Source organism: Ambystoma mexicanum, chromosome 6q, assembly GCF_040938575.1.
Source record: "Ambystoma mexicanum isolate Mex_15411 chromosome 6q, UKY_AmexF1_1, whole genome shotgun sequence".
Taxonomy (NCBI): Eukaryota; Metazoa; Chordata; class Amphibia; order Caudata; family Ambystomatidae; genus Ambystoma; species Ambystoma mexicanum.
In genome coordinates, this window is record NC_090937.1 from 1,267,524,739 (window position 1) to 1,267,552,534 (window position 27,796).

A 27,796-nucleotide genomic window follows, 5' to 3' on the forward strand; every position below is an offset into this window, starting at 1 on the left:
GTAGTTTTTCGCTTCTCCTACCACTCTCCAGGGCACCCAAACCCTTTCCTTCCATCTCTCCTCAACCGCCACATCCCTTTTTTTTTTTTTATTTTTTTTTTTGTGAAAGTTTCAGCTCGACAGGCCTGCATGATATCATACTGGCCGTCGTGCTTTTATTACACATTTCTACTCAGGACATAAACATAGACATCAAATTCACAGGTCATACGTTTGTTACTCGTGACGCCGGCGCATTGCTTTTTTCAGAGTTTAGAGTTCAAAGTTTGTACCTTGTTTGCATCATATTGTCTTTCTTATTAGTCATTTCTCATATAGTTTCAATGAATCCATAAAGTTTACGACGGCATACGTTAGTTTAATGTTATGGCCTGCGATTGCATATTGCCACCACTCTTGATTGTTCAGGGTAGCTGGAGCAAATGTTCCCAAATGTTGCGTCCGCCGGGCTGCTAGAAAAGTGCAGTTGGTCATAAGATGCTCGATTGACTCGATCTGATGGTTGCAAAACCGACAAAGATTTCCCCCCACCTCATTAATATGACGACGGGTTAACATCTCTTTGGTTTGCAGTACATTCAGTCGTAGTCGCAAAAACTGGTTGCAGTGGTGTCGAGATGGACAATTAATTAAATATTGACTCTGCACATGAAGTTTATGAGCTCCAATTCCGGAATTCAGCGTCGTGGGCATTAATAGTCGTTGGTCATTGTTCAATATCCAGCTCCAGAGCTCAAACCTCTTTTTGATGACTTGTGGTCGAGCAATTAATTCTTCTAACGTTAAATCTGCATGTGTCAGTTGATCTAATTGTAGCTGACACCACTCTTGTAACAGTAAAGACTGCCGTTGGCCTGTTTTTTCGGAGAATAATTTGTAAGCTGGAACTACTGGTCTTAATTTTATTTTTCGGAAAATCATTAAGGATTTCCACATAATGCTCGAATGTAGAGAGTTCAGTGACAGCTCATATCATAATTGAGTCATTGATATGTAAGAAGGTAATTTCAGGACTTTTCGCCAAAAAATGCCTTCCAACTTTTGCCAAAACAATGGTTCAATATTCCATCCAGATTCAGCTCCAAATGTGATTGCCGGTGTAACTTTTTGACAGTATAAGGTAATTATTGGTTTTAGACTGAATTTGCCGTACAGTTTGTATAGTTTAAGGCCCTGAATACTGAATCGAGTCATTTTGTTCACCAGTTCTTCCTTCTAGTACTTTTCATTTATCGAGTTATTAAACATTATAATGGAAATATTTAATGGAATTTGTTGAACTTAGTTGGGTTCCATTAAAGTACCATTTATGTAGTTTCCGCATTTTTGATGTTCGGTCACCAATTGACATAATTTTAGTTTTATCTGCATTCAAATCTAATTCATTTATTTCCAGGTATTCTTGTAATTTGTTTAGTAGCCGTTGGAGGCCGATCTCCGTTGAATCTATTAGGACTACATCATCTGCATAAATGATGCATTGAATTTCTGTGTTGTTTATTTTTGGTGCGAAACAACGTGCAGACTCTAGATGATTAGGCAGATCAGAAATAAACAATTTAAATAGCTCAGCCGCCAGTGGGCATCCTTGTTTTACGCCTTTGTTGGTAAGTACACTCTTTGATAGCTCGCCCTGTTGGTTCAGACGAATTCTAATCGAGGTATCAGTATGCAATGCTTTTATTGGGGCAATCAAGTCTGATGGACATTTCCAGGCAACCATTTTCTTCCATAATAATTCTCGGTTGACACTATCAAATGCACCATGCAAATCAATAAATGCCAGATGTATTTTCTTCTTGGCTTCCAAGGTCTCAAGCTTTAGAACATTTAGTATCATCAGATTTGCATCTACACCAACGCCCTTGGTGAAGCCGGTTTGTCTAATGTCGCAGATCTTTTCACTCAATGTCTAAGAGACCAATCTTTGTCTCAAGAAAGATGCAAAAATCTTTCCAATGGTATCCAAAAGGGCAATTGGGCGGTAGTTGTTTGGTTCCGCCCGATTGCACTTTTTATAGATTGGCACAACTATGGCTTGTCGCCACGAATCTGGTATTTTCATTAGGACAGATAGTCGTTGAAAAAGTGTCTCTATAAGGATAGCCCATTCGGCAGCGTTCTTTTTTAGCAGGACATTTGAGATCATGTCAGGACCCGCTGCACGTGAACTTTATAGGTTTCTTATGGCCATCTCTATGTCAGACAACGAAGTTTGCATACCCCAGGTCGTCGGGATAATCTGCATTTCTTCAGTTGAGTCATTTCTTGGTTTAAAAAACGTTTTTGCAAAGTGTGCTTCCCATCTTGAAGCGTCAATTTCGTGCACTGTCGCAGATCGATGTTGCATTTCACTTGAATTTAATATTTTCCAGATTTCATATGAATTCAAAGTAATCAGATGTTTTAGGAAGGTTTCAGCCCGATCCTGCTCAATAATCATTCTCTGCGATCTCAGCCACTTTCTATATTTTGATCTTCTCTCTCCAATGGCAGCTTTTATTTCTTTGGCACTCAATTCCGGGGCTCTTGCCATTTTTATCAATCTAATGTCTCGTCGCATCCTTTTCTTGGCATTTGCTATTTGCATAGTGTAACAATGTTTGTGATGGATTCCAAATATTGTGTTGGTTGGTTTCTTAGAACTGTTGTTTGAAAGTAACGGCACATAATCGACTAATAACTCATTTGGTTGGTTTAATAACTGTTGATTTATGAACCGGATTTGTGAAGCATTTATCCGTAGTCGATTACCACTAGCATTAACCGTCACTGGAATACTGTAATTCTTAGTTTTTTCAAGCCATTCAATCGCACAGGAAAATCGTAGGAGCTTGTGATCACTGTTCTGCATTTCACAAATTTCAAGCGAAATATCCTGTTCAAAAAGGTTTTGAGAAACCCAAAAGTAGTCTATTATGGACTGTGAGTTGTTGTTGGACCAAGTTGCATGGGGAGGTTGGTCGCCTTTCACTTGTCCATTTACCATTGAACAGTTACGCATTTTTAGTGCATTTCTCCATATGTGATTTTTTACTGTTTCCTCATCTTCGACTATTGGTTGAAACGACGGGTTGACTGGTTTAACTTAAACCAACTACAGTTTAGATCCCCACAAAATATGACGGAAAGGTTCTTAAATCGTGTCAAGACCTCATCGATCTGTCGAATAACAGCATTTACAAAATTTTTACAGCTGATTTGTTTCGGGTTCCAGTAACCATTTAATACTAACAGATGTTTCCTTTGCTCAGCCTCTGGGTTATCGGTTCGGAGTACAGCACCTTGCAGAAATGGATTTGGACAAAATGAGTCTGTAATTGACCACCATGGAGTTATTTTTATTAGCATTAGGAGGCCTGATGAAGGTCTGCCTATAGGATTTCTTATTGCGGGATTCAGTAAAGTGACATACCCGTCTCGTGATGGAGGCTCGCTTAGCCATGTTTCCTGGAGACAAATTACAAAAGGAGACTCATTCCTTCTCCAGGAAACCTCGAACAAGTGAGCAAAACCTCTGGTGTTCCAGGATAGAAAGTTGCACTGCGTGACGCTCAGTTCCAGTTGTTGCTTATAGCCAGCATCATGTTTCCTCAATTGAGACTCTTTAGAGTTATTATGAAAGTTGTCATTTCTTTTGCTTCCATTGTTGCAGATCTTCATTGCACTTCTCACTATTGCACGTCGGTCTGCTTGGGATTCTTGTAGGCATGGACTTGTCCTTTGGCTTTTTAGATGTTCATCATCGGTTCTTGGTTCAAGCGTGATATCAAATCCAAAGATTAATAGTTCGTTTGCGGCTTGCAAAATAGTGTTACGTACTGACACAGATCTAATGTGAAGAAGCACTTGATCACAGCACTTCTCAGTAACGTATTCGACAATTTTTATGTCTTCGGACACAATTGTGCGCAATGACGGCACACAATTAAAGAGTTTCATCACATTGTGTCGGTTCAGATTCAGCTCATCGTCTTCTGCATGAAGATTTTGAAGTCTTAATTTCCAGGTTGAAGATAAATTATTGTCATTCGCTGCAGAGTGAACTCGAGTTGAATAATGAGTTTGACTCTTTCGCTGAATCGAAGTCTGTTTGGGATTCAATTTTGAAACCGCTGCAATGTTGTTCATATTGCTTGATCCACAATTGTTCTTCGGTGGACTCCTAGATTCAAGCTCTTTTATGTCTCTGCGGGCACCTAAGCTGTTTCGTTGTTGCTTTCCACCATTGCAGTCACTGCGTTCCTGGTGCGAAACTAACAAAAGTTCCTCAGATTCGTCTGCATAAGTAGAGAGGTCACATAAGTCAGTTATTGACCCTTGGGATCGGCTTCTTTTATCTATTTCTTCAGATTCTGCGCGACGTCGTTTATTTTGTGGAGGCAACGGGCCACGTTGGCAGGAGGGCAAATTGACGGTATGTCCAGTGGGATTAAGGGAACCATCCCTTTCCTTCCTAATTTCATTGCTCAGCCCTGCATCAGGTGGTGGAGGAATATTTCTTATATATTTCCTTTTTGAAGATGCAGCTTTCGATCTCTTGGTCTCTGTCAATTTATTACTTAATAAGGCCTCTTGCTGGTTTGCAACATTTTCTGTTGTTGTTGTTTTAGGATGGGCTTCGGGCTTAGTTCAATAGATTTTGCTACACCTTCAAATATTCCAAAGGAAACCAATGGTTTTGGCATTGTCGAGTTCACACTTAGTCCGGAATTTAGTTGACTTGCTCTGTTCTTCATGACAGTTGCTTCAGTTGGCCTTGCCTTCTCATTTAAAGTGTTGCTGTCAGGCAGGGTGGAAGTAACCACTTTATTCATGTAAATTTCGTCAGGTTGGTTGGGATCAACCATAGATGTACCACTAGGATTTAAAGATTGAGCTGTTTTTCTCTTTTCCAGATTATTAAAATAGTGCGCATTGGCATATAATTGCTGGGTCTCAGTCACATGTGGATGTTGTTGAGATAACGGCAATTCCTTTGAGGTTGTAGATTTCATGATGTATTCAAGATGTGTTTTTTTCTTTACAAGAATTTCCTAAGTTAGAGTGACGCATCCACTTCACTGCTTCCAACAAACCTTCAGTCAGTGTGTCATTCTGGCAGTGATGTCGAGCTGCAAGATCACTTAGCCTCTCTTGCCATCGTGTGGTGTGGTCTGCTTCACGTAACAGTTGATTTTGAAGGAAGGTGGTCGTTAATTCAAACCTATCCATTGTTTCTTTCAAACTGATGATTAGAGAAGATTGATCTTTTAAGGTGTCATGCAAGGCTTCATACATTTTTAGAAAGGGAAGCAGCGCGGTCGATGATACCGCTAAAACATTATTATATATTTGGACCGCCGCAGCCGACGAAAGACTTGGTTTCCCTCGCGGCTCGCTTTGGTCGTCCCCACTTAACTGCGTTGAGTTGGCGGACTCTGAATGAACATCACTATTTCTCGTGGTATTCTTCAACCCATTGTTTCCTATTTCACTCGCCGCAAACTTTGGTGAAGTTTGAGTACAGCCTTTCCTAGGACTCTTATTCGGGAACTTCGTTATTTGGGGCATACTTGATGTTAAATGCCAATCTGATGATCGTACATGTCCTCTGATCTCATCGCTCGGTAAATCAAGTGCAGGCGATCTTGTTGATTTGCCAGATATTTTATTTGACGAAAGATTACTGCTCTTATTATTTTTCAGGCTCTGAGTGACCATTGGACTCAGAGTTGCTGGATAGCATCCAGCAGACTTTCCGGGCACCTCCTGGCTCCTGTAGCCTCTCATCGATTTTTCTTTTATCCTCTTCGCTTTTTCAGGTAACTGTTGTTGATTTGTTGAAGGCATTACTGGATCAATTCCAAAGGATGATGCTCTGTCCTCCATTAGTATTGCATTATCTTCAGTTATTAAACCTTCAGCAGGATGGTGGGCACTTGTTGTTACTTTTGTAGTTAACGTTGACTTATTGAAACCTGTGTGATCTATGCAGTCTCCACAGGTTATTGCTTTAGTGTTGTTAAACAAAATTTCGGGGATCAAATGTTCTTGTTGTAACTCAGTCCTATCTTCAAATTGTGATGCTTCCATTAGTTCCACGTCTGTGAATTCAAAAGGTGAAAAGAAGGCGTCGGCAGAGGCCAAAAATGGAGCAGAATTGCTACCTTCATCCTCCACAACCAACGTTGGCAATGTCTCTGTATCAGGATAAATGGGACAGTTCGCTGTGGTTTGTTTTAGTTCTGACTGTGAGATTTGCATCATGTTTACCTCTATTGGCAATGCTTGAGTACTTAGGTCTAATACAGTGTTTAGCACATGCATAGGCATAGTCGTGGGTATGAGCATAGTTACAGGAACAGGCATAAGACCTAGAGGTACATCTGACAAAACCTCTGTGCTATTTGGCTGGGGACCGGAAGACTGAAGATAAGCATTGGTGACAGCCAATTCGACAGGTTCTTCAACAGGCAGTTCAGCGGGTGTAACAGCATGTTTAACTGAATTGACTAAAGAATCTGGAATGGGGTGGCTTGAGCCCGTGTCGGCGATATCAGAGCAACGCCCACATGTGAGCTCTGAATCTGAATCAAGTTCGGGCTCGGGCTCAGGGGAAGTCGAGTGGGGGACTTCGCATGTTAACAATTTGTTCAGTTTATTCATTGTTAAGCTTACCTTCGAAGTGTTTGAATGAGCGTCGGCTTTCAAGGCCGTCCAGGGATTTTGCATCCTGCGCTGTTGTAGCGTCTTGCGCCGAGTTGCGGGCCCGTCACTTGTAGAGGTGGCAGTCATTTTTTTTTTTCTTTCCCCGTCACCTCGTGCCACCACCGGCTGACGACAGACGCAGACTAGCTGACTCGCTCTTGACTCCGCAGCTACTTCAGCCCCCAACAGCCGCACAACAGCCAGTGGGCTTTACTCCCCCGGGCTTAACGCCGCAAGGGTAGATTGGCCTGATTTTGTGGGCAGGGAATGTCACGTGAGCAGTCACGTGAGTTGAACCGTGCTCCGCCCCCTCCTGGGAGTGAGTGTTTGCAGTGCGCGAGTTTAAGAAAAACTCCCAGCGCTAAATCCAAGGCACAAAGTGAAAACGTTCGTCTCCTAAAAGAATGCTTCTCTATAGTGGAGAAGTCTGCGCCGTGCTGCTGGACTGGCCCGATTTTGTGGGCAGGGAATTTCACGTGAGCAGTCACGTGAGTTGCACCGTGCTACGCCCCCTCCTGGGAGTGAGTGTTTGCAGTGCGCGAGTTTAAGAAAAACTCCCAGCGCTAAATCCAAGGCACAAAGTGAAAACGTTCGTCTCCTAAAAGAATGCTTCTCTATAGTGGAGAAGTCTGCGCCGTGCTGCTGGACTGGCCCGATTTTGTGGGCAGGGAATGTCACGTGAGCAGTCACGTGAGTTGCACCGTGCTCCGCCCCCTCCTGGGAGTGAGTGTTTGCAGTGCGCGAGTTTAAGAAAAACTCCCAGCGCTAAATCCAAGGCACAAAGTGAAAACGTTTGTCTCCTAAAAGAATGCTTCTCTATAGTGGAGAAGTCTGCGCCGTGCTGCTGGACTGGCCCGATTTTGTGGGCAGGGAATGTCACGTGAGCAGTCACGTGAGTTGCACCGTGCTCCGCCCCCTCCTGGGAGTGAGTGTTTGCAGTGCGCGACTTTAAGAAAAACTCCCAGCGCTAAATCCAAGGCACAAAGTGAAAACGTTCGTCTCCTAAAAGAATGCTTCTCTATAGTGGAGAAGTCTGCCACATCCCTTTTATGAAAGGATTTTGGTATACATGTCCCAATATGGATTTATGTCATTTTTCTTTGTTATGTTGATCGACTTTGTAATCCCTCTACAGGGACACGTGCTTTAAAATTCTGTATTTGTATCCTTGTTTGGAAACGTTTTTGGGCAGAGGACCCCCAACCCCTCTCAGAGGGGGCAGGCCTGCTCACTACATTCACACATTCTAACAAAGAGGCACTTTGAAGAAAATGCTCAGGGCCACTTTGGGTTCCGAGTCAACCCCTGCACTTGAGCACCAACCTGATAGCATTTTGAGTACAATAACGTATTCAGTATCACCCTGTGAAATTTAGCAGTGAGATTCATGATGGCTCTTTGAAATGTCCAAGCATTATTCAAATATTATGTGAGCGCCATGGCATATTGTTGCAGATCCCTGATAACATTGGTAGCCTCTTGGCACATTGATCAACTTTGTGTCAAGCTGTGCAGGGCTGTGTTTTAAGTGCAGTTCAGCATCCTATTGCAGTGTTTTTGTGTGTTGAGCTGGATTGCCCACTGAGCAGCACGCTGAGATACTGGACACCAGTGTGCCATAATTCTCTGCACTGTGTCACATCGGGCACCACGGATTAATATCAAGCATCATTCTGTCACATTAGTCAGCATGTCACAGGATTGTCAGAGCTCATCCAGTACAGATCTTTTCTTTTGTGTTCCTGATGCGGTGAGCTGGATTTCTTTCTGTGCATGAGATGTGTGATGGAATATGTAAATGATAACATATCTAAACAATGCGGCATTCAAAACCAAGTGTTTGGATTAATCTGTGTGGACATGATTATGTTGTGTCTATGAAGATATATATGCCTCAGTGTCCATTATAGCGGGTGAATATGATGCTCTTTGTGCATGATTCTGTGTTTGCGTGATTTTGAATGTGCTATATGTGTGTGTGTCTAGGATGGTGATGCACTGTGTATGAGATCTTTTTTGATCAGGATGCCATGTTTAAGTGATTTTGGATTTACAGGATACTGTATGGATTTACTGGTATGGACGATGCCTTTCCTCCCTGGTGGTGGGTGCACACGAGATGCATGATGCAGTTTGCATGTGATTCTGTCTCCTTGATGTGTGTGGGGGCGTTGATGTCATTTGTTTCCGTGCTCTTGATAGGCTATTTCAATTGCATACATTCCATTGTGCCAACAGGGCCCGTTGCACCTGGGATGTGATAGTCCAGTTGTCCCGCATTTCCCCATGTAAATCCAGAGCTACAGAGACCATGTAGCGCGGGTCTCTGGTATGGCTGTTATGTATTATGGGTGTTTGGAGAGTGTGTGCTTTCCGGGAAGGCGATCTGCTCCTTTGCTGATGTTGCGTAGCAGCATAGATGTGCTCGATAGTTCTTTTGTACCCATTTGCGATATTGTGTTAAATTGCATCCTTTGCTTTAAAAAGAAATCAATAAATGTACATTTTCAGTACATGATTGCACTGCATGGCATGATAGTTGTATATTTCAATATGAAATGTGTTTGGATTATGAGCTTTTTTGTGGGGTCTCTGGTGTGAACAGGGGAGTGGGGACTGTGCAAAATCACAGTACTAACTGAATACTATCACGAGGAGGTGAAAGTGGCACTATCTGTGGTCCAGGAGAGTGTGAGGACCGCTCCTTTCCCCATCCAATCTCGAACTCTCCAACGGCGCTGGTAGCTGCAAGACCAGGTGTGGGAGGTGAAGCTACTAGAACATTAACTTCCACAATCCCTCAACTGTGATGAGGGCACTAGCAATCACAGGAGCCTTCCACAGAAGCAGGCTTAGGTCCTCAGGCCTGACTGAGAGGCCACCTGGCAATGGTGATGGGGAAGGCACAGCCACATGTCTGCTACTCGATAGAATCCTGCAGAAAATAATTGCGGACCTTCAGTCGCGACAGGCAATGGGTGCTGTTGCATTAAAAGAATGCACACTTTGTGATCTGTCCCATGTCATGCATTTCCATGAGCTAGAACAGTCCTGTCTGCATGCACGTGCTCGCTTGCCCCCAAAGAGTTCCACACAGCCATTTATTGCTAACCACATTACACTAAAATTATGTTTGTGCAAAGTGGAGTGCAGTCCTCCATACCCATATTAACACATTTGGCAAGAAAAGGACCCACACCCCTATAAAGAAAATTAAGAGTGTGGTGGATGTGTCAGACCCTAAAGAAGGAGATCTGCAGTAAAACATCAATCTGAACCTTTTGAGGAAGGTCTGCATGCTAGGAGATGTGTGTACCTTTTTACAAAGGCTACTAGAAGCCCAATATCTGCATGTGGATCTGAACGCTTTTGTGCATTCCAAGCAAGTGATGGCATCCTAATAACACAGCCTTGGGTTTGGATGCATTAAGTTGTAATTCATTTAGGAAAATCTGAATCTTAACCTTATCTGGACAGGCAAAGACTCTCTAAAATTCCTCTCAATGGCCACTCACACCTAGGGTGTAGTGCGTGTAGAAATATTAAGAAATATTAAGGAAGATTGTATTTTATGAAAATGTCTATCGGGGGATGGATGTAAATGTTGAATATAAGCAGCAAAAGTTGAGATCTATGTGGGACCCCACAACTAGCACTTAAAGAAATGTGGGTCCCTTAATCACCTTAACCCAAGCGAGCCCACCACCTGAGGAACAAGTGCACGTTTTGCACTTACGAACAATCCCAACTCGTCCCCCCACCATGTCCTCAATCTACCCGGTGCTCCACACAATCATGCAATTTTGCTGGAGGACACAAAACAGCTTCAGTCTGAGTACCCATATGGGTTGAAGTAGTAGTTGCCTTAGCCTTGGACAGGGTCACAGTCATCATAGCAGCTGCCTTCGGGACCTGGGCAGATCAACATCGTAAGAGCAATTGAAAGGAACAGAAAAGAATAAGAAAAAAGACACAAATAGGCAACAGGATCTTTACAGCAAGGCTCATCCAAGACTCCTGCCTCATATTCCATGATCACTCTGAGTTTATGTAAGGCAGCGATTGTCTTTATCAGGGTACCATTCTCAGTGTCGTTGGGAGGTACAAATGTGCACCACATACTCCCAATTTTTGGACATACTCCATCCTCCATTGCTATTAGGAGGTCTAGTAGGTACTGGTTCTGCAAAGTCATTAGCCTTAGTAACCGCAACTCTTCCCTAATAGCACTCAATGCTGACTCAGACGTGTTGAGAAATAGTAAAAGTTCGTATCTGGTCACCTGGAGCAACTTGACCTTCGCTGCGGCTTGGACGCCAGCTGCCAGAAGAGAAGTGAAGATGGTTGCAGTATGTCCATTAACGCTTTGGATGATGCTTCTGAGAGGTAATTGGGCTGTCTACTATGTTGCAATTGTTCCTGATTGTTGTCAAACAAAGTACTTTGTTTGTCCATATAAATTGAGTAAAGGGACGCAAGCGGCACATGGGGATAAAGGAGGCACAGATGTAACTTTGGGCATTGGTCGGGCCAAAACTAGATGTTCCTCAGGGACGACGAGAACTGGCAAATGAAGGGTAGAGAAACTGCACACACTTTGCCAGAATGAAGGCAACTGCCCATATGCGTTTGGTCCACAGGTCCAGAAGTTATCTCGAAGGGCAGCTGTACCTCCAGCCAGATCAGTGATACGAAGCATGTGGCTGCAGTTCCCATTTGTGCCAATGGGCACTGTGCCAGCTCCCTTGAAACACAGAGAAAAATGGGTAAGTGCCTATTTCTGAACAAGTTTTTGCTGGCTCGTTGTTAAGACAGATTTCTGAACTCTGTCCTGGCGGCGCAGAAGTTCAGAAGGCCAACCTAATTACTTGGAACAGGGTAACCTCTGGACAAGCCAGACCAATCAGGGTAGCGATCGCGGCGGTCAAGACTAGGTCTCAAGGGGGGTGAGGGTGACTGAAAGCCCGCAATGAGCACACAAAGCAAGGACACTTACAAACTACTCCAAACAGGTGTTATATTAAAAATATACACACATTTATTCCAAGGCCTTTAAAACAATGACCGTAGCGAGAAATCACAATGCAACTCTAGTAAACCAACACATACCATACCAATACAATATATATACAAATACAAACAAGTCTCAAGCGTTAGATGCACGAAATGTGTTGTCCACCTAAAAGGGAAGAAAAACAGGCAGTGCGAAATAATGCTTAGACCCAGTCCGCCTTCAGAGACACCTAACTAAAAGGAAGTCCGAGCCCTACGAAGAGTGGAGCCTTGTGCTCAAAAGTACCTGCACACGCTGGTGCCAACGGGCAAAAGGGGAGTCTCTTCGAGGGAAATCAGGCAGTTCAGTTTAGTGCACAAATGAAGAAGAACAGTTCCGCGACTCAAGCGCAGCCTCCACTGTGGGCAGAAGCAGAGAGCGAGTACGGAAAGGCGTGCTGTTTTGACACAGCGGGGAAAAGCTATGGGCTCCTGCACGAGGGCGACCGGTTCCTAGCTATGCTACTCACCGGTCCCCGATGCAAGCAGACCCAGGCTTCTCCGCATCAGTTTCAGTCGCTGGCAGGTTCAGAAGAGCAGGGGACGTCTTGTCGTCGTGTTGAGTCTGCAGCAGCAGAGTTGAGTAAAAGACGTCCCAAATGAAGGAACCCACACAGTTTGTTACCACAGCAGGGCAACGGAGCGGCCGTGTGTTTCTGAGCCAAATGTACACTACTCACTTCAGACCTGGGAACGTCAAGTGTACGAAGCGTGTGAGAGTGACAAGGACTCGAAATACTACACAACCTGGCGGCGGTTACAGAGCAAGACTCCTGTGTAGGCTGGTCTGTCTGCTGGATGGCCCAGAGACGCTTCCGAAGGCTTACGAGCAGGAGATGGTGAAGATGCCGAGAATAGCTGTTCCCGCTATTCCAAGGGTCGAAGTACTAGTACAGGCCTTCTGGTTTGATCAAAGGTAAAAAGGGTTTCACAAGGCGACAGCAGTGCAGAGGAGCAGTCCTTCAGCGGGTCACCAGCGATTCCTCGGTTCAGCCTCTTGGTTGCAGGATACTTGGCTCCTGTATTCCTTCGTTCGTGAGAACTCAGGAGATCGACATGGTAGTGGTGTTTCCAGCCCCCTCTTATCCACGGTTCCCTTCGCGCCAAAACGGAGGGGACCCAATGGGAGATCCGCTCATCAACACTCACACCATACGTGGACCTATCACGGACCACGGTGGTCCCAGGCATTCACACCACCCTAGACTCTCTGGCACCCAGGGTGTGTATTGGGACCAGACATCCCAGCCCACATCCTGGAGGCACACACCAGGCATGTAGAAGCCCACGAAAGCATCCGTGTGTCGCGGGAAAGTACATGCCCAAATAAGGAAGGCCCCGGGTCGGCTCGACCTGGGGAAGGTGAAGGGAGCAAGACGGCCAGCGGACAGGACAAAGGAGCCACGTGGTCTGGCCATTTTGGGAGCCAGGCCACCATTTTGGGCTAAGCGCGAGAAACGCGCTTAAAACGCCAAAAGGAGCTCAAAACACAAGAAACGATCGCTGCCACCATTCCCGTCCGTGAATCACTTGCACCGATCAGTTACAATCCAAAAAGAGTATCCAGGGCCTGTAGAAGGCTAGAGACCCAAGAGAGCAGTAATTTAGCTTACAGTGCCGTCTTGTGTCATGTTGCACGAAAGCCGCAACATGATAAAAGAAACTATGGAAAACAGCGTTTCCCGGTACTGACTGTCTTAATGGCATGTCAGTTTCCCCGTAAGAAAGGAGCGAAAGCCCAGAGGAGTGCGGCAGAAGGCTGCACTTCTCTGGCAAAGTCGAGAACAAGGTGAAAAACAACAGCAAAAAAGTTTAGGAGTTGCCACATGGAAGGAAAATTACCTACAATTACGAAATCTTTCCTAACACTATATAACACCTGTGTTTGGAGTAGTTTGTAAGTGTCCTTGCTTTGTGTGCTCATTGCTGGCTTTCAGTCACCCTCACCCCTCTTGAGACCTAGTCTTGACCGCCGCTTCTGCGCCACCAGGACAAAGTTCAGAAATCCGTTTTAACACTCGTTGAGCCATGTCATATGTTGCAAGTAACTCCTCAATACATTCCTGCATTCTTTGTTTATTTGTGCCACCCCTTCCTCTAAGAATCCCCTCATTCCTCCAGCTCTACAACTCTTCACCCCTTGCTTCCATCGATTTTTAGAAAAAATAGCCCCTTCCAGAGTCAATTGGGCTCATTGAACACACCGTCAGGCCGATTCATGGAATAATTAGCGCGGCGCAAGTGGGCAAAAACGTGCGAATCGCAGTGGAATAGCAAAAATCGCAGTGAAAGTGCGAAAATCGCACGAAAAGCAGCCACGTCGATTCATGGAAGTCCGTGCGCGAGAAAACCAGCGGATGTGCAATAAAAAAGTGCGCCGCGCACGTTGGCGCACAGGGCATCTAACAGCGTGCGCCAGGTCACAGCGAAAATCGCACAGGCCACAGCGAAATTCGCACATAGCGCGGCGCACGCAACAAAAGTAGGCGGAACACGGGCGTAACACTCGGAATGGGGAACAACTTGCAAAAACGTGGGCGTCACGGGGGAAGTACAGGGCACAAGTGCGCGGAACGCCCACACGCTCGCCTACAACACGTATTCATGGAATAGAATAGGGCAAAAAAGCGCACGCTCAAACCAGCGCACAGGCACAAACACGACCGCCACAAGAAAGCAGGCGGTAGCGTCTCTGCGGCTGTAAGAAATGTGCGCCAAAAGGTGCGCCAACAAATAGCACCTATATACTGCCATGATGAATGTCCTATACTGTGGCCCTCCAGGACAAATGTGTGCGTGTATACCCGGGTGCGCGGGAAGTCTCACACGCGATTTGGCCGGGTACGTGGATTTCAGGGGTGCGCGGGAAGTTCCACGCGCGATTCCATCAGGGTAGGTGTATTTCAGGGGTGCGCGGGAAGTTCCACACGCGATTCCATCAGGGTACGTGCATTTCAGGGGTGCGCGGGAAGTCCCACACGTGATTTCAGCAGGGTACGTGTATTTCAGGGGTGCACGGGAAGTTCCACACGCGAATAGCCTGGGCGCGTGTATTTCAGGGGTGCGCGGGAAGTTCCACACGCGAATAGCCTGGGCGCGTGTATTTCAGGGGTGCGCGGGAAGTTCCACACGCGAATAGCCTGGGCGCGTGTATTTCAGGGGTGCGCGGGAAGTTTAACACGCGAATAGCCTGGGCGCGTGTATTTCAGGGGTGCGCGGGAAGTTTTACACGCGATTTAAGCAGGGTACGTGTATTTCAGGGGTGCGCGGGAAGTTCCACACACTAATAGCCTGGGCGCGTGTATTTCAGGGGTGCGCGCGAAGTTCCACACGCGAATAGCCTGGGCGCGTGTATTTCAGGGGTGCGTGGGAAGTTCCACACGCGAATAGCCTGGGCGCGTGTATTACAGGGGTGCGCGGGAAGTTCCACACGCGAATAGCCTGGGCGCGTGTATTTCAGGGGTGCGTGGGAAGTTTAACACGCGAATAGCCTGGGCGCGTATATTTCAGGGGTGCACGGGAAGTTTAACACGCGAATAGCCTGGGCGCGTGTATTTCAGGGGTGCGCGGGAAGTTTTACACGCGATTTCAGCAGGGTACGTGTATTATAGGGGTGCGCGGGAAGTTCCACACACGAATAGCCTGGGCGCGTGTATTTCAGGGGTGCGCGGGAAGTTCCACACGCGAATAGCCTGGGCGCGTGTATTTCAGGGGTGAGCGGGAAGTTCCACACGCGAATAGCCTGGGCGCGTGTATTTCAGGGGTGCGCGGGAATTATCACACGCGATTTGGCTTGGTACGTGTATTACAGGGGTGTGTGGGAAGTTACACACGCGATTAGGCTGGGTGGGTCCTCACAGGTGTTCCCTGTACACCCTCGACGGCCCCTGCAGGCAGCCCACAAAACAGGGGACTACCCTGCACACCTGCTCATGTCTCCCACCACCCCCACCCCCCCAGTCACCAGGGGCACCCTCCACCAGGCCCCCACCCATGTCTCCCACCACTCCCACCCCCCAGCAGTGCAGGGGCAGCCTACACCAGGCCCCCACCCATGTCTCCCACCACCCCCACCCCCCCAGTCACCAGGGGCACCCTCCACCAGGCCCCCACTCATGTCTCCCACCACCCCCACCCCCCAGCAGTGCATGGGCACCCTCCACCAGGCCCCCACCCATGTCTCCCACCACCCCCACCCCCCCAGTCACCAGGGGCAGCCTCCACCAGGCCCCCACTCATGTCTCCCACCACCCCCACCCCCCCAGTCACCAGGGGCACCCTCCACCAGGCCCCCACTCATGTCTCCCACCACCCCCACCCCCCAGCAGTGCATGGGCACCCTCCACCAGGCCCCCACCCATGTCTCCCACCACCCCCACCCCCCCAGTCACCAGGGGCAGCCTCCACCAGGCCCCCACTCATGTCTCCCACCACCCCCACCCCCCCAGTCACCAGGGGCACCCTCCACCAGGCCCCCACTCATGTCTCCCACCACCCCCACCCCCCAGCCACCAGGGGCAGCCTCCACCAGGCCCCCACTCATGTCTCCCACCACCCCCACACCCCAGCAGTGCAGGGGCAGCCTCCGCCAGGCCCCCACTCATGTCTCCCACCACCCCCACCCCCCAGCCACCAGGGGCAGCCTCCACCAGGCCCCCACTCATGTCTCCCACCACCCCCACCCCCCAGCCACCAGGGGCAGCCTCCACCAGGCCCCCACTAATGTCCCCTATCACCCCCACTCCCCCGCCACCAGGGGCAGCCTCCACCAGGCCCCCACCCATGTCCCCTATCACCCCCACCACCCAGCAGTGCAGGGGCAGCCTCCACCAGGCCCCCACCCATGTCCCCTATCACCCCCACCCCCCAGCAGTGCAGGGGCAGCCTCCACCAGGCCCCCACTCATGTCTCCCACCACCCACACCCCCCAGCAACCAGGGGCAGCCTCCACCAGGCCCCCACTCATGTCTCCCACCACCCCCACCCCCCAGCCACCAGGGGCAGCCTCCACCAGGCCCCCACCCATGTCTCCCACCACCCTCACCCCCCAGCAGTGCAGGGGCAGCCTCCACCAGGCCCCCACTCATGTCTCCCACAACCCCCACCCCCCAGCCACCAGGGGCAGCCTCCACCAGGCCCCCACTCATGTCTCCCACCACCCCCACCCCCCAGCCACCAGGGGCAGCCTCCACCAGGCCCCCACTAATGTCCCCTATCACCCCCACTCCCCCGCCACCAGGGGAAGCCTCCACCAGGCCCCCACTCATGTCCCCTATCACCCCCACTCCCCCGCCACCAGGGGCAGCCTCCGCCAGGCCCCCACCCATGTCTCCCACCACCCCCAACACCCAGCAGTGCAGGGGCAGCCTCCACCAGGCCCCCACCCATGTCTCCCACCACCCCCACCCCCCAGCAGTGCAGGGGCAGCCTCCACCAGGCCCCCACTCATGTCTCCCACCACCCCCACCCCCCTGCCACCATGGGCACCCTCCACCAGGCCCCCACTCATGTCTCCCACCACCCCCACCCCCCAGCCACCAGGGGCAGCCTCCACCAGGCCCCCACTCATGTCTCCCACCACCCCCACCCCCCAGCAGTGCAGGGGCAGCCCCCACCAGGCCCCCACTCATGTCTCCCACCACCCCCACCCCCCAGCAGTGCAGGGGCAGCCTCCACCAGGCCCCCACTCATGTCTCCCACCACCCCCACCCCCCTGCCATCATGGGCACCCTCCACCAGGCCCCCACTCATGTCTCCCACCACCCCCACCTCCCAGCAGTGCAGGGGCAGCCTCCACCAGGCCCCCACCCATGTCCCCTATCACCCCCACTCCCTCGCCACCAGGGGCAGCCTCCACCAGGCCCCCATCCATGTCTCCCACCACCCCCAACACCCAGCAGTGCAGGGGCAGCCTCCACCAGGCCCCCACTCATGTCCCCTATCACCCCCACCCCCCAGCCACCAGGGGCAGCCTCCACCAGGCCCCCACCCATGTCTCCCACCACCCCCACCCCCCAGCAGTGCAGGGGCAGCCCCCACCAGGCCCCCACTCATGTCTCCCACCACCCCCACCCCCCAGCAGTGCAGGGGCAGCCTCCACCAGGCCCCCACTCATGTCTCCCACCACCCCCACCCCCCTGCCACCATGGGCACCCTCCACCAGGCCCCCACTCATGTCTCCCACCCCCTCCACCCCCCAGCCACCAGGGGCAGCCTCCACCAGGCCCCCACTCATGTCTCCCACCACCCCCACCCCCCAGCAGTGCAGGGGCAGCCCCCAGCAGGCCCCCACTCATGTCTCCCACCACCCCCACCCCCCAGCGGTGCAGGGGCAGCCTCCACCAGGCCCCCACTCATGTCTCCCACCACCCCCACCCCCCTGCCACCATGGGCACCCTCCACCAGGCCCCCACTCATGTCTCCCACCACCCCCACCCCCCAGCAGTGCATGGGCACCCTCCACCAGGCCCCCACCCATGTCTCCCACCACCCCCATCCCCCCAGTCACCAGGGGCAGCCTCCACCAGGCCCCCACTCATGTCTCCCACCACCCCACCCCCCAGCCACCAGGGGCACCCTCCACCAGGCCCCCACTCATGCCCAACTCATGTCTCCCACCACCCCCACCCCCCAGCCACCAGGGGCAGCCTCCACCAGGCCCCCACTCATGTCTCCCACCACCCCCACCCCCAGCAGTGCAGGGGCAGCCTCCACCAGGCCCCCACCCATGTCTCCCACCACCCCCACCCCCCCAGTCACCAGGGGCACCCTCCACCAGGCCCCAACCCATGTCTCCCACCACCCCCACCCCCCAGCACTGTGGGGCACCTGCCAGCAGGCCCCCACCCATGTCTCCCACCACCCCACCCCCCAGCCACCAGGGGCACCCTCCACCAGGCCCCCACCCATGTCACCCACCACCCCCACCCCCCAGCCACCAGGGGCACCCTCCACCAGGCCCCCACCCATGTCTCCCACCACCCCCACCCCCCAGCAGTGCAGGGGCAGCCCCCACCAGGCCCCCACTCATGTCTCCCACCACCCCCACCCCCCAGCAGTGCAGGGGCAGCCTCCACCAGGCCCCCACTCATGTCTCCCACCACCCCCACCCCCCTGCCACCATGGGCACCCTCCACCAGGCCCCCACTCATGTCTCCCACCACCCCCACCCCCCAGCCACCAGGGGCAGCCTCCACCACACCCCCACTCATGTCTCCCACCACCCCCACCCCCCAGCAGTGCAGGGGCAGCCCCCACCAGGCCCCCACCCATGTCTCCCACCACCCCCAACACCCAGCAGTGCAGGGGCAGCCTCCACCAGGCCCCCACTCATGTCCCCTATCACCCCCACCCCCCGGCCACCAGGGGCAGCTTCCACCAGGCCCCCACCCATGTCTCCCACCACCCCCACCCCCCAGCAGTGCAGGGGCAGCCTCCACCAGGCCCCCACTCATGTCTCCCACTACCCCCACCCCCCTGCCACCATGGGCACCCTCCACCAGGCCCCCACTCATGTCTCCCACCACCCCCACCCCCCAGCAGTGCAGGGGCAGCCTCCACCAGGCCCCCACCCATGTCCCCTATCACCTCCACTCCCCCGCCACCAGGGGCAGCCTCCACCAGGCCCCCACCCATGTCTCCCACCACCCCCAACACCCAGCAGTGCAGGGGCAGCCTCCACCAGGCCCCCACTCATGTCCCCTATCACCCCAACCCCCCAGCCACCAGGGGCACCCTCCACCAGGCCCCCACCCATGTCTCCCACCACCCCCACCCCTCAACACTGTGGGGCACCCTCCACCAGGCCCCCACCCATGTCTCCCACCACCCCCACCCCCCAGCAGTGCAGGGACACCCTCCACCAGGCACCCACACATGTCCCCCTGCCCCCAGGTCCTGACGATACTCAATCATGGCAGTAATGGGCAGCATACCCAGCACAAACACCCAGGCAAGGATTGCATCCACCCACATAGTGAATGCAATTACATGATACAACCCCAATGGCAAGTATGTAAATGAACAAATGTCCGTCACACACACATACACAATGGGTGCAAGTGAATGTCAAAACCCATATCATGACATGTATGAAACCAATGAGAAAATACCACAAGTGAAAGTTAAAAAAACATGTATTAAAGATGAAAAATAAGTAAACAAATCAAACATACAACAATGGGGATAACAAAATAAATGGTCCATGTCCGAGAACAAATGTTAAAATAAAAAAAACAAAGTAATCCAAAAACAAATGTTGTCCAAAGCAATATCATGTGGAAGGAAAATAATGAAAAACCATTTCCTCATGGTGAACACAATAATTAATAAAAAAAAAATTTCTTCAAAAAGCAAACTATATACACGGATATTCCAGGGTCCATGAGCCCAACACCATAAATGAAACCTACTACTACCTAATGAAAAAAATACATACCAAAAAGTGGCCATTGTCCGAGCGGTCCAAAAAAATAAAAATTAATAAAGGAAACCTAACACTAACTAACTAAATAACTATATACAAAGGCAACGGGCAAGTCCTGCGGCTCACTCGGTGATGTTGCTGGCCAGGGCATCATCGAACTCCATGTCGATGTCCTGGAGGCGGGACTCTGTCCTGGCCCCGAGGTCTCGCAGGGATAACCCCATGTCCAGCTCAAACTCCATGCAAGCTTCCTCGAGGCACTCAGCCCGCCTCAACGCCCGACGCATGGAGAACTCCGCCCTGACCATGGTGAGCCGCTCCTCTTCTGCCCGCTGCCGCTCCGCACCTATCCGCTGGACCAACTGCTCCCACACGGAAGACACCACCATCCCAGGGTTGCCCTGCCCTCCGGCCGATGCCTGGCCCTCTGATCTTGATGGCCCCGAGGCATGATGCCTCCCACGTCGAGCCCGCTGCTGCCTCCGACGCCACTGCCTCTGCCAGCACGACGGCATCCAGGCTGATGGAAACCACCGACGCCGTCGTGCACGTGCCCTGCCCGATGATGCTGTCACATCTCCCATCTGCTGGGGTCCAGTTGCTGTGTTGTCCACCCCTGCTGGACCTCCGACTCCCAACTGTGGCAGGGATGGGATCCCCACCGAGCTGGCTGCATTGGTCGGGGCAGGTCCACAGGGGGCCCTGGTGGCATCTGGGCCGGAAGACGGCAAGGAGAACGACTGGTGTATAGCCTGCACAGAGGAGGAGAGGGCCGCCAGATTGGCCAACACATGCAGGAAACCCCCGAACATGGCCGATCCCAATTGGGCCACGTCGGCACGGTGCACTTCGTGATGACGTGCGTGCTCCTCCTGGGAAGCATGCACGGCATCACGAATCACAGCCGTGCGCATCGCGACCCCAATCAGGACCTTCTCCACACGGCCAGGGGTTCCCACGTCCGCAGGTGGAGGGGAGTCAGGTGACATGGACATCCCCTCTACCTGCGGACGGGCCTGGGACGGGGCATCCCTGCTGGTGCATGGTGGTGCACTCACAGGGTCAGGGACAGCGACATGCACAGGCCCCTCCACGGTGACCTGTGCTGCCTCCTGCCCCTGGCCCTGGACTGCACCACTTGCACCAGCAGGGTGCCCCCACCAGGCCGCATGTGTGCCCCAGTGGCGGCCTCCTCCTCCTCTGTGCAAACCACCAACCTGGATGGCTCCTCACCGTCTCCCACCGTAGCAGGCCCCTGTGGGGGCTCACCCACCCCTTCCGCTGCAGCCGTGGGGGCATCCCCGCCGCCTTGCTCCACAGCGCCGTCTCCGCCCTCTTCTTCACTAGCCGCTGCGTAGAGGGAGACAAAGAACACAAGCATCAGGGCACTGTACAATGGTCCCCTAGACAGGAAGCAATAGCAGATGAGCACCACTGTCAAAGTACACTTCCATCATGTCCCTCCACAACACATGGGTCAGTCCAGGCAAAACACACACAGTAACAGGCATGGTGCATGCCATTGACATTTCCATGCATGTCCAATGGACTCTTGAAACATTCAATGATATGTAACTCACATGCATCATGGCTCATGCCTATCACATGCACACACTTCACCTCAGTCACATCCATCTGGCCCCAAACACACCAAACACAGCGGATACAAGGGTAATTTGGCTGCTTCACTGAATCTGTGCATTGTCACACACATGTGTCATGCATCCATGGCATGCACAAGTCACAGACACGCAGGTCAGGCACACAGACATGGCTACCATATATGTACCTGGCATCAGCACCCATCCCTCACCCCCACCCATGTCCAGGTACAGAGACTGGCATGCTCTCATGTTCAAAATCTGCATAGGGCTCCCCATGCGGCATTTGAACACATGCAACAACCATGTGGGTCACACATCACTGGTCGCACATGCATTACCATGATGTCCCTGCACACATACATGCATACATGGCCTATGGCACACATACAGGCAAGTATCATAGAACCAGCACACCGCAACATGCCCTGTCTCACACAGTAATGCTTGGACACTTACCGCTCAACTCCAGACGGGCCTCCCTCTCAAGGATCTGGGCGTGGAGCGCTGTGCGTACGCGTTCCAGGACCCTCATCTGGATGGAACTCATGCGGCCCCGGCCCCCCTCCACGAGGCGCCGGGCCTTCACAAGGGTCCTGGACCTCAAGTCCTCCCAGCGCTTCTTGATCTTCTGGATGTTGCGGGTTGCCACCCCCTCCGCGTTGATGGCAACCACACAGTCGGCCCAGATCCTCTCCCGTCCTTCCTTGCTGGCGCGGGACGATCCAAAGAGGGCATCATACTGCCCCAGGACATGCTCCACCAGGACACCAACTTCGGTGGCAGTGAAGCTGGTGCCCCTCTGCCCCTCTGGCCTGGGGTTGCCACTGGTGCCAGATGTGGAAGTGCCCGACATGGCAACCCCAGAGGCAGGTGTGGGTGGGCAACTGGGTCCTGGGGCTGGGCTGTGGAGCGATGTAATCCCAGTCGGGAGTCTTCAGTTCCAGCAGGGGTGGACACAGCAACTGGACCCCTGCAGATGGCTGATGTGCAGGCACCAAATGGCAGGGCACGGTGGCAGCAGGCAGGCAGGCAGGCAGCAGCAGATGGCACGTGGGAGGCTGCTCGGGGCACTGGGGGGCAGTAACTCGGCCTTCTGGGCAGGAGCGTGGTCTTCCGTGTGTTTTCGCGCGGCCAGCTTGATATGGAGTGATTTGGCACGTGAAAATCCGGCACGTCAGCGTGAAATCCGAGGAAAGGCCCTTAGCGTGTAAGCGCGTCAGCACGCATACGCGATTCTATTGGTCCAGAGTCCCTCAGCGCGTAAGCGCGTATGTGACGTGACCCGCACGGGTGTTCCCCACTCAGCACGTGATGACGGAGCACACGTGTAAATACTGCACGTCAGAGTGTCATCGCGTGTAATTGGTCAAAAGTGCGCGCACACGCGATTGGCCTATGTACGTGTATTTCAGGGGTGCGCGGGCACTTACACACGCAAGTACGTCAGCGCACCTCTATCCCGTGGTGCGTGGGAATTTCACACGCTATTGGACTGGGAACCAGGTGTGCGCGGGTCACACGCTCGCCTAGAACACGCGCAAAGCATGAATTTGCGCACTTTAACAATAACAAGCTCAGACGCCAGGATGAACATACCGTTCCTAGCAGCAGTGGCAGTGGGCTACCAAAGGAGGAGGAGGAAGATAGTCAGGGCCAGAATATTCACACCCAGAACCAGCCTTTTCGGGATGCCTGATGACCAGGTGTATGGAAGGTACAGGTTTCCACCACACATAATACTGGACCTGGTGAGTGAGTGGGAGGATGACCTCACATCACCCACCCTGTGCTCCCAAGCACTCAGCCCCCTGGAGAAGGTCCTCAATGTACTGCACTTCTTAGCCACTGGATCATTTCAGCGGACAAGTGCCATAGTGGGTGGTGTATCACAGGCCACCCAGTCACGCTGCCTACACCAGGTCTTGAACATCATCACTGCACGCCCATCAGTCCGCAGGCACATATACCTGCCCAGAACACCTGCAGAAAGGCATGCTGCCGCCCTGGATTTTTACGGTGTGGCACGATTCCCCAAAGTGCTAGGTGCGATCGACTGCACCCATGTGGCTCTACGTCCCCCCAGGGCATCTGTGCACATCTATAGGAACCGCAAGCACTGGCATTCCATCAACGTGCAGGTAGTATGTAATGCCAAGGGAATCATCACCTCAGTATATGCCAACTATCCCGGGTCCACCCACGACAGCTTCATTTACCGAATGTCCACCCTATGCCGGGACCTAGAAGCTGGGCGGCATGGCGATACATGGCTGCTTGGTGAGTATGTATGCCACTGCACATGCATGCATGTTGGATACTGAGCAAGGTCACAACCCCACCAATGATACCAATCACCACCTCCACAGGGGACAGTGCCTACCCTCTCAGCCCCCACATGATGACGCCAATTCGGAACCCCACCACGCCACCCGAGGTAAGATATAACACAGCCCACATTACAACCCGGGGCATAGTGGAGCGCACATTCGGAGTGCTAAAGTCACGCTTTCGCTCCCTTGACCGTTCTGGCGGGCAGCTGTTATACGCTCCCCCAGTAGTGTGCAGGATCATAGTGGCAGCATGTGTCCTGCACAACGTTGCAACACGCCGGGGCCTGGCCGTGGACATGGTGGTGGCCCCACATCCCCAACCACATGCACAGCCGCTGCGCATGGGAGGGGAAAGGGCACGGGGGGAGGCAGCCCGTACACAGCTAGTGGCTAATTACTTCACATAGTAATCACACCCCTGTGGACTGCACACTGGCCTGGCACATTCAATCTGACAATCAATGATGACTCAACCTGACACTGATCCTGAATGTCTGGAGATTCAACAGTGAAAAGCATATCAGCCTGAGATTGTTCACCTGGAAGTGTTACAATGTGTGCATCCCTACCCACACACACCACCAATGCAGTTTTGTGAAGAAACACATTCAAGCAGCTAAAATGAATACCCACTTGCTAAATGCAACAAGAGGACAGTGCCATGTCACCCAACCCATCCCCAGCACCGCCACACAACACACCGTGCCATGTCATGCTATGTGCAGGTAAACAAAGTAATCCCCACAACATGACAAGTGTCGCGATGTACAGTGTCCCCAATTGAAACTTGCTACACCTGAAATGCTCACTGTAATGCAGGACCAACAACAAACTTGAGCAGGTACTACCATTGACATGACTTCACTAATGTAATAAATCAGTAGTCTCACCACCTGGAAATGCCTGCACTCCCACCACTTCCAACTGTACAGTGTTGGCGCCATGTAGAGTTGTAGGTGCACTGCTGCCAACAAGGACCCCATCTCCAGACTAGAGGGCCTTGTGTAGACATGAGGAAGGGACCTGCAAATTGGGAGGCAGACACAGATGATGAGTTACACATCAATGCAACTTCAGTGTACAACACAACAGCAATATGCACTAGGAATTTATACACAGTATTGACTAGACTACCCACACATGTAGTGGGAGTCCAATGTCACCATGTACTTCAATGTCACTTGGGCACACCCTTTGCAAGCCCATGGAAACGGGAAGCAGGAGGGGTGTGTGTGACTCAAACCCAGGCATCTGAACCTAATACATGACAAGCCTGCATGTGCCCAGCCACAATGCAGCGTATGCCCACAGGAACCACGGAAGCCAACAAATTGTCCCAAAAAAATTGGGAAAAATATAAAAATAAAAATAAAAATAAAAATAAAAAAAAATCAAAAATGGCCATTAATGGGCCCGGGGGGTTGGGGAGGCCACCCAGGAGGTCCGAGGACAAGGTGCACACCAAAACCCACCTGTGTGGATCCTGGGAAAAAAAAACACCTCCATGGGCTCATGGCCCACACGGCTACCCTATTGTGGGAGTATCACTGCTGTCGCTATTATCACCCTGTGCAGCTGCATCCGGAGGTGGTTGCACTATGGGAGGCAGCCCACGCAAGGCCCTACTCTGTTCCTCCATGGCTGAAAGCATGCGGGTGTGGTAGGTCTCGTTCTGGAGGATGAGGGTGCGGAGGTCCCCATGCAACAACTCACGGGATGCCCGGACCTCCGCCCTCGTTGCTTGCATCTCAACTGAGAGCGTACGGGTGAGACGCTCCAGCTGCTGTTCTGTCCTTTGGTGTGTTGAAGCCTCAAGCTCAACAAGAGTCGTCCTGAGTTGATGTAGCTCCTGCCTCAGGGCTTCCCTGTGGCCCTGGGACTCTATGGAGATGGCCTCCTGCAGAGTCACCAGTGCCGCCCGCCTGTCCCTGTTGGACGCCAACATGTCCTCCCTGTGTGACTGGCAGATGGAGTCGGTTGCCTGCTCTAGTCGCTCCATCAGCCTTTCAGGGGGGACAATGGAAGTGGCCACCCTATCCATGGCCTGAGCCATCATCTCGGATGATGCTGCCTGTTGGGTAGCCATACCGTAAATGGATTGCTCCCATGCGGTATTGCCAGGTGGCGTACGGCCACCACGTCGGCGGGCACCACACCTGTCTGGGGCAAGGCGGACTGCGCCTTGCTGTGCCGGCACTGCCTGAGGCTGCAGGACTGCATTCCCCCTCTGATCTGCTGGCCCAGGAACAGGATCAGATGTCGCGGAGTGTGACCCTGCATCCGTAACCACCAAAGGCCTAGCTGCCAACACTGACATCCCCATTGAGGGTACTGACCCTGGTGCAGGTGGGTGGGACAGAACAGAATCCCTCCCTGGAACACTCACCTGCGACGGCACGTAGGTCTCATCATCCAAATCAACAGCTGAGTACAGCTCGGGGGAGGTGCAGGCAGAGACACCCCTTGAGAGCACGACCTGCAGCACTTGTGGGTTCTCACCCACCAGCACACCACGTCCCTCACTGGTGGATGGTCGGCCCTCGGGCCCCTCCTGGCTCTGCACCATCTCCACAACCCCAGCAGTATCAGGTGCGTCTTCCCCTGCAAAGACATAATAACAAAGAAATGGAAACAGCCATTAGCACCATGGCACACAATGAGGGCTGAGAAGCAAGAGAACCAGTACTTGATTGACACATGTCCCACATGACTAAGACCCTCCCATGCATGCACCCTCACTGCGTATGAAGGGCAGGCAAATGGCACACACTGATGACACAAAGATGGAAGAAGAACACATTTTCTGCATGCTGCCTGGCAGTGGCATCACACATTGGCCTGTGATTGCCAGGTGACACACACATGCCATCACACAGATGGCATGTACCATTGCTATTGAGTGAAGATGAAGAGGAGGGCAGCACTTATTCATTCAGTCCAGTTCCCGCATGCAATAGCTTTTCTAATTCAAACAGGTCTGATTTTTCACCTGGAGCTGCCAGTCCAATATGGTCCAATTGCACAGGGACATGTGTGAACATGTGATATCCAGGTAACAAAGTCAATCCACTTTACCATAGCCATGCCAGACATGTGACTAGAGGACTGAGGAATGCCTAGTATAAGTGGTGGAATGCAAACAATCTGTCTGAATGAACATAGAAAAATAAGCAACAATTTTGTGGCAAGGTGACACTTCAAGGGCAACTGGGGAGCTGTTGGGCTAGATGTCTACTGTTGGCAGAAGGGATACTGCAATGGCCATATGCAGCTGCGCAGGATGTATTGCATGAAGCACATGGCTGACCCATACGACTCAGGCGCACACACTCTCACCTGGCACACAAACAGATGCCCTCACACACACACCATGCACATGGATGACACACACATGCATGTGCACTCACCGGACAATGCCTCGTAATCAGGCAGATCTCCCACGCCTTGGATCTGTTCCTCCGTGATGTAGGTCCCAGAGACTGACTCATGTGGAGTGAGTTCCATGTCTAATACTGGAGACCCACCTCCAGTCACTAGATGTAACGCTCACCTGATTCCCGTAGAGGCGCCGGTCTTGACTGGGCGTATACCGTATCTTCAAAGGTGATGTGTAACACACGGCTGGCTCTTTGGGCTGGACCTCTGTGCACTGTATGTCTGGCTCGAAGGGTAAGATGTCTGCAGATAGAAAATAT